This window comes from Macaca fascicularis, chromosome 13, assembly GCF_037993035.2.
Source record: "Macaca fascicularis isolate 582-1 chromosome 13, T2T-MFA8v1.1".
NCBI classification, from domain to species: Eukaryota; Metazoa; Chordata; class Mammalia; order Primates; family Cercopithecidae; genus Macaca; species Macaca fascicularis.
Genome location: NC_088387.1, coordinates 91,667,978 through 91,680,329, shown reverse-complemented (window position 1 = coordinate 91,680,329; position 12,352 = coordinate 91,667,978). Strand labels below are relative to the sequence as shown.

The 12,352-nt window shown below is 44.2% G+C and overlaps 1 protein-coding gene across 30 annotated transcripts in view; it reads left to right on the top strand.

The window, feature by feature from the left end:
* Nucleotides 1–12,352, top strand: part of LCLAT1 (lysocardiolipin acyltransferase 1) — a 216,060-nt gene that overhangs the window by 67,849 nt on the left and 135,859 nt on the right. Inside the window, exon 1 of one of the 30 annotated variants that reach the window (XM_005576204.5) lies at nucleotides 4,198–4,444. The exons of the other annotated variants lie outside the window; for them this stretch is intronic. The gene's annotated coding sequence lies outside the window, so the exon portion shown is untranslated. Of the gene's footprint in view, nucleotides 1–4,197; nucleotides 4,445–12,352 lie in introns of those variants that run through there. 30 annotated transcript variants of the gene reach the window in all.

The window sequence follows — 12,352 nt, the reverse complement described above, 5'->3', positions numbered from 1 at the left end:
ATTTCCCAGGTGATGTTTTTCTGAAGTTTGAAAGAAATATGGAGGAATGTGTTTGTGCTGGGCTCGTGCTGGGCTCAGGGAGTTGGGAGATATATGGGGGATGTGTTTCATTCCTTTCACCCCTCCCTCATTACCTAATCATCTTTATTTTGGCACACTGCCATACCTCTCCATTTGCTCCAGCAGTACCTGATGCTTCCGCTTCCCAGGCCTTAGGAGGATTCTGTGGGTTTGTTCTCAACTTTTTCCTCTGCTGGCTTACACTTTGTCTTTTCAGGTCTGCCAACATAGTCAACATTTGGCTTTCTGCTTTCCAGCTTTTAAAATATTGTTCTTTTTTTTGGTTATTCTTTGTAGGTGTGGGATTTTTAGTGTGTTTTTTGAGAGAGCAAAATTAGATATTTCATCTTAATGTGAAATCTCTTCAGACCTTTTTAGTTTTTAGTTTTTTGGAATTCTTATTTTATTTCATGACACATTTGTTTTATCAAAATTAACAAATACACGTAAGCAAAAATATAAAAAATTAACCATTGTATGTCATGCGTGTCCCTGTGAAGAGACCACCAAACAGGCTTTGTGTGAGCAATAAAACTTTTTAATCACCTGGGTGCAGGTGGGCTGAGTCCGAAAAGAGAGTCAGTGAAGGGAGATAAGGGTGGGGCCGTTTTATAGGATTTGGGTAGGTAAAGGAAAATTACAGTCAAAGGGGGGTTGTTCTCTGGCAGGCAGGAGTGGGAGTCACAAGGTGCTCAGTGGGGGAACTTTTTGAGCCAGGAAAAGGACTTTCACAAGGTAATGTCATCACTTAAGGCAAGGACCAGCAATTTTCACTTTTGTGGTGGAATGTCATCAGTTAAGGCGGGGCAGGGCATTTTTACTTCTTTTGTGAATCTTCAGTTACTTCAGACCATTGGGGCGGACCTGCAAGTCACAGGAGATGCAATGGCTTGGCTTGGGCCCAGAGGCCTGACATTCCTGCCTTCTTATATTAATAAGAAAAGTAAAACAAAATAGTGTTGAAGTGTGCTGGGGCAGCGAACATTTTTGGGGGGTGGTATGGAGAGAGAATGGACAATGTTTCTCAGGGCTGCTTCAAGCGGGTTTAGGGGTGGCATGGGAACCTAGAGTGGGAGAGATTAAGCTGAAGGGAGATCTTGTGGTAAGGGGCTATATTGTGGGGTTGTTAGAAGGAGCATTTGTTGCATAGAATGATTGGTGATGGCCTGGATGCGGTTTTGTATGAAGTGAAAAACTAAACAGAAGACACAAGGTCTGAATAAAAGGAGGAGAGAAAACAGGTATTAAAGGACTAAGAACTGGGAGGACCTAGGACATCTAATTAGAGAGTGCTTAAGGAGGCTCAGCATAGCCCTGCCAGCAAAGATTATTTATTTACTTTAAGAGGGAATTTTGAGTAGCGGTTTGGGATCGCACCGGGAGCTGTGATGGCTTGGAGAAACAGTGTAAACTAGCAGTGTAAACACCAGCAGGGCATTTATGAGTATTTGATAACAGTGAATAGGAGTCTGACTAGACAGAAGATAGTAGGGATGACAAGTTATTTGGGGTGCAGTCTAGTTGGTCTGGTGTCTGGAATGAGACTGGGACTTAATAAAAAGGAGTGTCCACACAGGAGCTCAAATGGGCTGGAATCTGTAGCATTCCGAGGACAGGCCTGAATTTTGAGAAGGGAAAGTGGTAAAAGTATTGTCTAGTCCTTTTTAAGTTGGTGACTGAGCTTGGTGAGGTGTGTTTTTAAAAGACCATTTGTCCGTTCTGCCTTTCCTGAAGATTGAGGACGGTAAAGAATATAAAGGTTTCACTGAATACCAAGAGCCTGAGAAACTGCTTGGGTGATTTGACTATTAAAGGCTGGTCTGATATCAGACTGTATAGTGGTGGGAAGGCCAAACTGAGGAATTATGTCACAGAAGGGAAGAAATGACTGCAGTGGCCTTCTCAGACCCTGTGGGAAAGGCCTCTACCCATCCAGTGAAGGTGTCTACCCAGACTAAGAGATATGTGAGTGAAGTCAATTTGCCAGTCCTGGGCAGGGGCAAACCCTCGAGCTTGATGTGTAGGAAAGGGAGGGGGCTTGAACAATCCCTGAGGGGTACTAGAGTGGCAGATGGAACACTGAGAAGTGATCTCCTGGAGGATAGATTTCCATGATGGAAAGGAAATGAGAGGTTCTAAGAGATGGGCTAACGGCTTGCAACCTACATGGAAGAGGTTATGAAATGACAGAATAGAATGGGCGTGTGAGGCTGGAAAGAGGTATTTTCCTTGGTCTAAAAACTATTTGCCTTGTGTGGGAAGAGATTGATAGGTGGAAGTTTCAGCAGGGGAGTAGGTGGGAGTGGCTGATGTGAAGAGGAAAACTGCCTTGAGGGATAGAAGTTGGAATGCTAGCTGCTTTTTTAGCTAACTTATCAGCATAAACATTGTCCTGAGTGATGAAATCTGATGCCTTTTGATGGCTGCTTTTTTAGCTACCTTATCAGCATAAGCGTTGTCTTGAACGATGGTTGGGGGAAGAAAATAGACTTTGGAAGTTATAAGAACTGTAGAGAGTTGAGCATAGTTTGTGATTTTTAGGGCCTCTAACAGTATTAAAGCAGTGGCAGCCACTGCGCCCAGGCATGAGGGCTAGGCTAAAACAGTAAGGTCAAGTTCTTTGAACAGAAAGGCTACAGGACGCGGTCCCCCGGCTCTTGTGTAAGAATTCTGTCCGCATTAACCATGCCTAGGAAGGAAAGGAGTTGTTGTTTTGTAGAAGGGATTGGGGTTTGGGAGATTAGCCGGACACGATCAGCATTATCATGTGTTTTTGATAATTATGTCAAGATAGGTAACAGATGAGGAAGAAATTTGGGCCTCACTGAAGTAATGGGGTTGTCTTTGAGGCCTTGCAGAAGTAGAGCCTAGGTAATTTGCTGAGCCTGATGGGTGTCAGGGTCAGTCCAAGTGAAAGTGAAAAGAGGCTGGGATGAAGGGTGCAAAGGACTAGTAAAGAAAGTATGTTTGAGATCCAGAACAGAATAATGGGTTGTGGAGGGAGGTATTGAGGATAGGAGAGTATATGGGTTTGGCACCACGGGGTGGACAGGCAAGACAATTTGGTTGATAAGGTGCAGATCTTGAACTAACCTACAGGCAAGACAATTTGGTTGATAAGGTGCAGATCTTGAACTAACCTGTAAGTCTTGTCTAGTTTTAGGACAGGTAAAATGGGGGAATTGTAAGGGGAGTTTACAGGCTTTAAAAGGCCATGCTATAGCAGGCGACTGATAACAGGCTTTAATCCTTTTAAAGCGTGCTGTGGAATGGGATGTTGGCATTGAGTGGGGTGAGGGTGATTAGGTTTTAATGAGATGGTAAGGGGTGCATGAGCAGTCACCAGGGAGGGAGTAGAGGTGTCCTATACTTGTGGGTTAAGGTGGGGGGATACGAGGGGAGGATGTGAAGGAGCCTTTGAACTGGGGGAAAAGGCGGCAATGAGGTGTGACTGTAGCCTAGGAATAGTCAGGGAAGCAGATAATTTAGTTAAAATGTCTTGGCCTAATAAGGGAACTGGACAGGTGGGGATAACTAAAAAGGAGTGCATAAAAGAATGTTGTCCAAGTTGGCACTAGAGTTGGGGAATTTTAAGAGGTTTAGAAGCCTGGCTGTCAGTACTGTTGGAACCGAACTGTCGATTCCCTCCTGGGCAGGGGTCGCCGCGAAGGATCACCGACACGAGATTCACAGCAGAGAGTTATTTATTACTAGCGCGCTAGGGTCCCAAGCTCTAAGTTGGCCCTGGGACCCCGAGTGCTTGTTACAGGTTGTTTATATAGGCAAACACAAGTTCAAACACAGCTTAAGGCGCGAAATTCAAACAAAGCTTTAGGCGCGTGGTAATTGGGTCTAGCTATGGCCTGAGCAAGGTGTCTTGTTCTAATTGGTTAGAGCAGGACCTTATGAGGTTTTTTCTTGGAGTTGCTGATTCCTGGAACTTCGAGGCAGGGTGGGACCCCCGGAATTGGCAGGGTGGGACCCCATGAGGTTGTTTCCCGGAATCGGCAGGGTGGGACCCTATCAGGGTGGGACCCTATCGAGGCAGGGTGGGACCCTATCCAGAGCCACCTGGTGTTAATTTTTCTATATGAGGCCTAGTTTCTAAATTTTATGAGGCCTAGTTTCAGTACCTACAACAGTTATAGAGGCAAGGGAACCAGGCCTTTGAAAAGAAGGTAATGTGGAGTGGGTAGCCTCCGTATTGATTAAGAAGGGAACGGAATTACCCTCCACTGTAACAGTTACCCAGAGCGTCTGTGATGGTCCAGGAGGCTTCTGAGGAGATGGGGCAGCGTTGATCTTCAGCTGCTAAGCCAAGAAGGTCTGGAAAGGAGTCAGAGAGCCTTGGGCCAGAGCTCCAGGGGCTCGGAGTGGCTGCCAGGTGAGTTGGACAGTCCAATTTCCAGTGGGGTTCCACACAGATGGGACACGGCTTAGGAGAAATCCCGCGCTGTGGGCATTCCTTAGCCCAGTGGCCAGATTTCCAGCACTTGTAGCAAGCTCCTGGGGAAGGAGTTTCTGGAGGAACCCCTGGGAGCTGCGGTTCAGGCATTTGGAGTTGTGGAGATGTGTGCTGGAGATGTGGCTGGGGTTTGTCTCACAGTGGAGGCAAGGAATTGCAACTCAGAAATAAGTTGCTACTTGGCTGCCTCTACTCTATTATTGTACACCTTGAAGGTGAGGTTCATTAAGTCCTGTTGTGGGGTTTGAGGGCCAGAATTTAATTTTTGGAGCTTTATTTAATGTTGGGAGCAGATTGGGTAATAAAATAAAATGCATATTAAGAATAAGACGGCCTTCTGACCTTTCAGGGTCTAGGGCTGAAAAGCATCTCAAGGTTGCTGCTAAACAGGCAATGAACTGGGCTAAGTTTTTTATATTTGATGAAAAAGAGCCTAAACGCTAACTGATTTAGGAGGGGTCGGATAAAGAAAAAGGAGCATTAACCTTGACTGTACCTTTAGCTCTATCCGCTTTTTTAAGAGGAAATTGCTGGACATGTTGGGGAGGGCTAGTCAAGGAATGAAACAGAAAGCAAGACCGGGTGTGAGGAGGGGAGGTGATAAAAGGATTGTAGGGTGGGGGAGCGGAGGCTGAGGAAAAATTGGGACCTAGCTCGGCCTGGCAAGGAGGGAAGAGGTCAGATGGGTCTGTAGAAAAGGAAGACTGGAAAGACTCAGCGACGCTTGGGGTTGGGACTGAGGGGACAGGCGGGAGGGAAAGAAGGAAGATTTGGGACGAGTCGCATTGGGAACAGAGACTAGGGGGGAACCGATGTGTAAAAGAATGCCTGGATGTCAGGCACCTCAGACCGTTTGCCCATTTTACTACAAGAATTATTTAGATCTTGTAGGATGGAAAAATCGAAAGTGCCGTTTTCTGGCTATTTGGACCTACTGTCGAGTTTGTATTGGGTTCAAGTGGCATTGTAGAAGAAAATAAGGCATTTAGGTTTTAGGTCAGGTGTGTGTTGAAGAGGTTTTAAGTTCTTGAGAACACAGGCTAAGGGAGAAGAAGGAGGAATGGAGGGTGGAAGGTTGCCCATAGTGAAGGAGGCAAGCCCAGAGAAAAGAAAGAGTAGAGACACAGAGAGGAGGAGTTCGGGGGTTCTTGCCCTCCAGAAAAGCAGGAAAGGGGTCAGGGCGTGGAAATAGGGGATTGGGGTTCAAAAATATGTTGGGGCACAAAATAAGAGGATGGGGCACAAAAGTAAGAGGTTGGGGCACAAAAATAAGAGGTCAGGGTTCAAAAATAAGAGGTCGGGTTTCTTGCCCCTCCCCCAGAAAAGCAGAGAAGGGGTAGAAACAGGGAGAGAAGGGGTCAGGGTGCTTGCCTCTCCCCCAGAAAAGCAGAGAAGGGGTAGAGACAGGGAGAGAAGGGGTGGGGTGCTTGCTTCTCCCCCAGAAAAGTGGGACTTGCCACTTAGGGTGAAGGACCAAGGCAGGTGTCCCTGTAGCGTGGTCAGACACCTCTGAAACGTGGGTGAGTAATCAGAGAGGCGTCCCTGCAATGATTAAACACCAAGGGAAGGCTGCCGTCCCCAGTCCGTGATGGGGGCGCTGGAGTTTTGGGTCCATGGATAAAACGTGTCTCCTTTGTCTCGACCAGAAAAGGAAAGGAATTGAAATGAAGAGAAGGGAGAGATTGAAGGGTGGCGCCAAGATTGAAGGGAGAAAGAGGTTGTGGGATAGTGAGAGAGGTTGGAGAAGAGAGTTAAAAAGGGGCCGCTTACCCGATTTAAAATTGGTGAGATGTTCCCTGGGCTGGTGGGTCTGAGGACCCAAGGTTGTAGGTGGATCTTTCTCACGGAGCAAAGAGCAGGAGGACAGGGGATTGATCTCCCAAGGGAGGTCCCCAGATCCGAGTCACAGCACCAAAATGTCATGTGCGTCCGTGTGAAGAGACCACCAAACAGGCTTTGTGTGAGCAATAAAACTTTTTAATCACTTGGGTGCAGGTGGACTGAGTCCGAAAAGAGAGTCAGCGAAGGGAGATAAGGGTGGGGCTGTTTTATAGGATTTGGGTAGGTAAAGGAAAATTACAGTCAAAGGGGGGTTGGGTCACAAGGTGCTCAGTGGGGGAACTTTTTGAGCCAGGATGAGCCAGGAAAAGGAATTTCACAAGGTAATGTCATCGCTTAAGGCAAGGACCGGCCATTTTCACTTCTTTTGTGTTGGAATGTCATCAGTTAAGGCGGGGCAGGGCATTTTCACTTCTTTTGTGATTCTTCAGTTACTTCAGGCCATCTGGGCAGATGTGCAAGTCACAGGGGATGCAATGGCTTGGCTTGGGCTCAGAAGCCTGACACTGTATAATGTATGTGTAAAAGGTTATCATATTCTAGATAATGCTTTGTAACTCCTCATTTTCCTTATGCTCATATTGTTCTACTGGATGTCTTCTCTTTGCCCTCTGGACACGCTCAACATTCTTTTCTTTTGTCTGCCTCAGGAGACCCAGGGGGTGCCCTTTTCCCTTATTTCCAGTTGGGTGAGGTCAAGGGGAAGGAAGCCCTTACAGGAGATAAAAGGGTGGATGGAGATTAAGGAGAGGATATTTATCTCCAGATAGCCTCTTTGTGGCATAGTCTTGAGCTTACTATGCCCCTCTATTGAAATCAGACCTATTAATACACCTAGAAATACATGTACTGACATGCACAGATATACACAGATGCATACATTTTTTAAAAAATTGACTTGTTAAGGCAAAAATGGGAGCATGCCATCTGTTATATTTTGCACTTGGTTTTATTTACTGCGTATCAAGGATACCCTATCATATCAGATGATGTGAGTTTCCGTATTCTCTTGAATGCCTGCTTAGTACTTCAAAATAAATGTTAAAATAAATGTTCCCCCTTCTCTTATTGGTAGGCTTTATTATTGCCCACTGTTTATTGTTACAAATTATACTTACATGAACAATGTTGTACCCATTTCTTTGTGAACTCCTATAAATATTTCTGCATGATAGAGTTCTTGAAGTATAATTATTAATTAAACATGCACATTTTGTCTTGACAAGTACTGCCTTATTACTAACCTAAAGGGTGGTACTTAATTTACAATATTAGTAGCAAGATAGAAAAATACATTTGTATCTATAACCCTGCCAATGTTAAATATTGTGAGTATTTTCAGTTTTTCTAATGAGATAGAAGGAAAATGGTACTTTATATTTTACTGATCACTAATGAACATATTTCACAAAAGATGTGTTAGGGCTTTTCATTGGAAAATTTGTTGAATCTAAACTGAGTTTAGATTAATTATTAATGTGTAGTTATATATAAATATATAGTTTGCTATATTTAGCTATATGTATTTAAATAGATAAATATCAATAAATATATGTAAGTCAGCACATGTTAATTTTTCATTTTCCTATATTTTTGGAAAAAATGGGGAATTTCTAGGGTTCCCTAGTTACTAGAGTAACATGTAAGAAGTGCAACTGTAGTATAATGTAGATGGGTGGTTTTGTGTGTACTTTATTGACCCCTAGTCTCATGAATAAATGAGCTTGCATTTGCTTAAACAATATGCTTAATTTGTTATATGCTTTTATTATTCATTGTTTACTTTTTGGCCTTTAAACTCTCTGCAATTGAACTCTTTTCTCTGTGAAAGGAAAATATCTTGGGCCCCCCAAATCACTAAACTAAAGGAAGAAGTCAGGCTCGGAACTGCCTAGAGCAAACCTGCTTCCCATTCTATTCATAGTCTCTCCTCTGCAAACTGAGATAAATGCATATCTGATTGCCTCCTTTGGAGGGGCTAATCAGAAACTCAAAAGAATGCAACCATTTGTCTCTTATCTACCTATGACCTGGAAGCCCCCTCCCTGCTTCCAGTTGTCCCACCTTTCCAGATGGAACCAAATGTTCATCTTACCTATGTTGATTGATGTCTCATGTCTCTCTAAAATGTGTAAAATCAAACTGTGGTCTGACCACCTTGGGCACATGCCATCAGGACCTCCTGAGGCTGTGTCACGGGTGCCTGTTCTCAACCTTGGTAAATTAAACTTTCTAAATTAACTGTGATCTGTCTCAAATTTTCGGGGCTCACACTGCATTTTCTGCGAATCTCCTTGGTTATAGGTTTCTTACCTCACTCAATATAAAGTGTCAGGGACTCGTTAATGGAACTAAATCTTTCATTCCTTTACCTGTAAATACTACTGATAAATCAACAGCTTGCTTTTGAGGCTTCTGTTTGGATGAGGTGAGAATGTAAAGTGCCAGTGTTAGGACATACTTGACATTGTCAAGGGATATAACAAGGTCCTTTTGAACCTTCACATTTACAAATCTATTATAGCATATCACTTCCCCAAAGAAGTGCGTATGAAGTAAGTAGAAGAGAATAAAGGCTTTTTGAGATTAGGATACTAGACAGTTGGCCAGAGTCATTTATTACTACCTAAATGGTTTGTTTTTTGACATCAGCCTTGCAGTGTTCACAATTGAGCTTTGAGTTTCAGCAGATTACTTCCATGTTATGACCTTTGGATTATTCATGAATAGTTGAATCTCTAGGTGTTAGATATGTAAATGCCAAGAGCCCTCTGTAAAGTTCCTGATAAGTATTCAGTGGGCAAAAGATAGCCTATATTTAGAATTCCTGTGTTAGTAGAGGCCCCAGAGAGGTTTTTCCCTAACCTCCTAACTTTATAAGTGAAGTGACCAGGTTAAGTAATGTGGTTGTGATCCTCTGGCTGTTGAGTGTTGGAGCTGCATCACAGACCTCTGTGATACCAGCGTCTGTCAGTCCTGGGATTTTTGCCAACAAGTCCCATGCTCTCTCTGTTTAGATCCAGAGAAGGCTCTTAATAAAATTAATCTGTATACTGATTGAATTCATGTTTATATACATTTCACTTTTGAAACGTTTATATACATTTCACTTTTAACATGTATCCTAAAACATGACTCATATGCCTTAGATATTTTTCCTCCACCCCTAGTGACCTGTCAAATGTGGTTTTCTTGGCTATCCTGGCCTGGGTGTGTGTACTTTCTCCCTCAGGCCTATGTTCTTGCAACCCCCGCTCCCCCCGCCCCCATTGTGTACCCTGTACCTCAGTAATACGAGTTTTAAAAGTTTTCTGATTAAGCCATGCTGTTTCAAATTTCTGTGACTCTGCAGGTTATTGCCTGGAGTATTCTCTCCCCTCCCACAACCACTTATCCTCCAAGAGTCTAAAGCCTTCTTTAATCCCTGTTAGCAGAGTTCATCTTGTCTACTTTGATCTACCCTTAACACCTGTTGCATATCTCCTATCCCTCTATTACAGCATGTATCACAGTGAATTGCAATAATTTATTTTCGTACTTAGCTTCCCTATTAGACTCTGAGAGTAACACTAGTTGCTAACACTTGACTTGTTACGTGAATAAAATAACTAGGGAGATTCTATGAAAATGTTTCCTTCCTGAGCAAGGGACTATAGGTATCCATAATGGAGTCCGTTAATCTTTGTCAGGGAATGTCCTCCCACATTGTCGTGCTCTAGGAATAACACATGCAACTGAGTAAGAAGTCTAGGTGGGCTGTATTTTGGTTCATGTGTTCTATTTTATCTTTTGTTTGGTGATGCAATGGTTTGAACCATAAGTGGTTAGACACCATGGGTAAGCATCATAATCATATTATGAGCTAGGAAATTAGTGAGGTTATTAAGATTGTTGTTAATTCGCTGAAAGGAAAGTGGTCATTTGGGAAAACTTGTTAGGTTACACTTGAAGTAGGCATAGTTTTTCAGGATTATCTACAGTTCACTTCTCTATCTCTGTTATACCTATCTCTGTTATTTGTCAATAAAATGTTATATGCCCTTTTAAAACTGCAGTTAGTTTTCAAATGTCTTTTTAAAAAAGGTATCAGTATTATGCAAAGAATGCACAAAATGTGATACTAAATTGCAGTGTTTTTAATTACTTTTCAATTATGTCACCTTTTTTATTTTAAAGGGTTTTAAAAAGATTAAATATTTAGTTTGTCAGTTATTTAACCCAACTTTCTTCCATCAGAAGCTGGCAACTCCCATTCCTTGCACCTCCCCAAGTTTTGGTGTCATACACATTACATTAGGTATTGAGGGATGGTAATGATAGTCCTGTCTAGCTGGATTTCCTAGGCCGACTAAGAATTCCTAAGCCTAGCTGGGGAAGGTGACTTCACCCACCTTTAAACACAGGACTTGTAACTCAGCTCACACCTGACCAATCAGGTAGTAAAGAGAGCTCACTAAAATACCCATTAGGCTAAAAGCAGGAGGTAAAGAAATAGTCAATCATCTATCGCCTGGGAGCACAGGTGGAGGGACAGTGATCAGGATATAAACCCAGGCATTTGAACCGGCAGTGGTGACCCCCTTTGGGTCCCCTCCCGTTGTATGGGAGCTCTGGTTTCACTCTGTTAAATCTTGCAACTGCACACCCTTCTGGTCCATGTTTGTTAGGGCTGCAGCTGAGCTTTCACTCACCGTCCACCACTGATGAACGCCACCGTCACAGACCCGCTGCTGACTTTCACCCCTCCAGATCCGGCACGGTGTCCACTGCACTTCTGATCCAGCAAGACGCCCATTGCCACTCCCGATGAGGCTAGAGGCTCGCCATTGTTTCTGCGTGCTAAGTGCATGTGTTCGTCCTAATCAAGCTGAACACTAGTCGCTGGGTTCCACAGTTCTCTTCCATGACCCATGGCTTCTAATAGAGCTATAACACTCACCGCATGGCCCAAAGTTCCATTCCTTGGAATCCGTGAGGCCGAGAACCCCAGATCAGAGAGCAAAAGGCTTGCTGCCATCTTGGGAGTGGTCTGCCACCATCTTGGGAGCTCTAAGAACAAAGACCCACCAGTAACATCTGGTGGCCTATACAGGGATTCTCCAAAGCCTTGAGTAATATCGGACCACTTACACTTGCTATTCTGTTCTATCCTTCGTTAGAGTCGGAGGAAAATACTGGGCATCTGTCAGCCATTTAAAAATGATTAGCGTGGCTGCCGGACTTAAGACTCAGGTGTCAGGCTTTCTGGGAAAAGGCTAACAGCCCCCAACCCTTCTGAATTGGGAGCGTTGGTCTGCCTGGAACCAGCTCCTGCTTTTACAATTTTCCTGGGGAAGCCGAGGGCCAGCTAGAGGCAGAAAGCTATCATCCCGAACTCCTGGCATTGGCCGGTCGAGATTATGGTGCAGCTAGAAGTCTTTACTCCACAGTCGCTGATGCATGCGCCCCTACCTCTCCTTCTGACCCATACCTCCTGGGTCCCAACCACCACTTTCTTGAAAGTGTAGCCCCAAAATTCTCCTTACCTCTGAATCTACTTCCTCCGATCCCTGCCTCCTAGGTACTAATGGTTCAGGCTTTCATTTCCTCTCCCAAGTATTAGAGCAAGTTGTATTTCCAAAGGGATCTGAGGAAGCTCTCCACTGTGTCCTTAGGCATCTAGGCTATGAACCCAGAGAGTCTTGTCCCTGGTGTCCCTCCCAGTTCAGGTATACAGCTGTTGACATGGGCAGTTATGTGGGACCCGTTCCCCACCACCCTTGCCAGGGCCCTAGATTTGTAAATGGCTGGGAGGATTGCTCTCCCATTAATTTAAGATGCTCTCCTCCCAATTTCTAACCAGGTTACCGGCCCTTCCCCCCTCCCCACCCCGCAATACAATCTCCAAGCCTCAACTCCTTGGCCAGGGCCTTAGAATGATAACCCAGTACTTTAACAACTGAAACTGGGTCTACCACAACATAACAGATCAGGATGAAAGCGAATTGA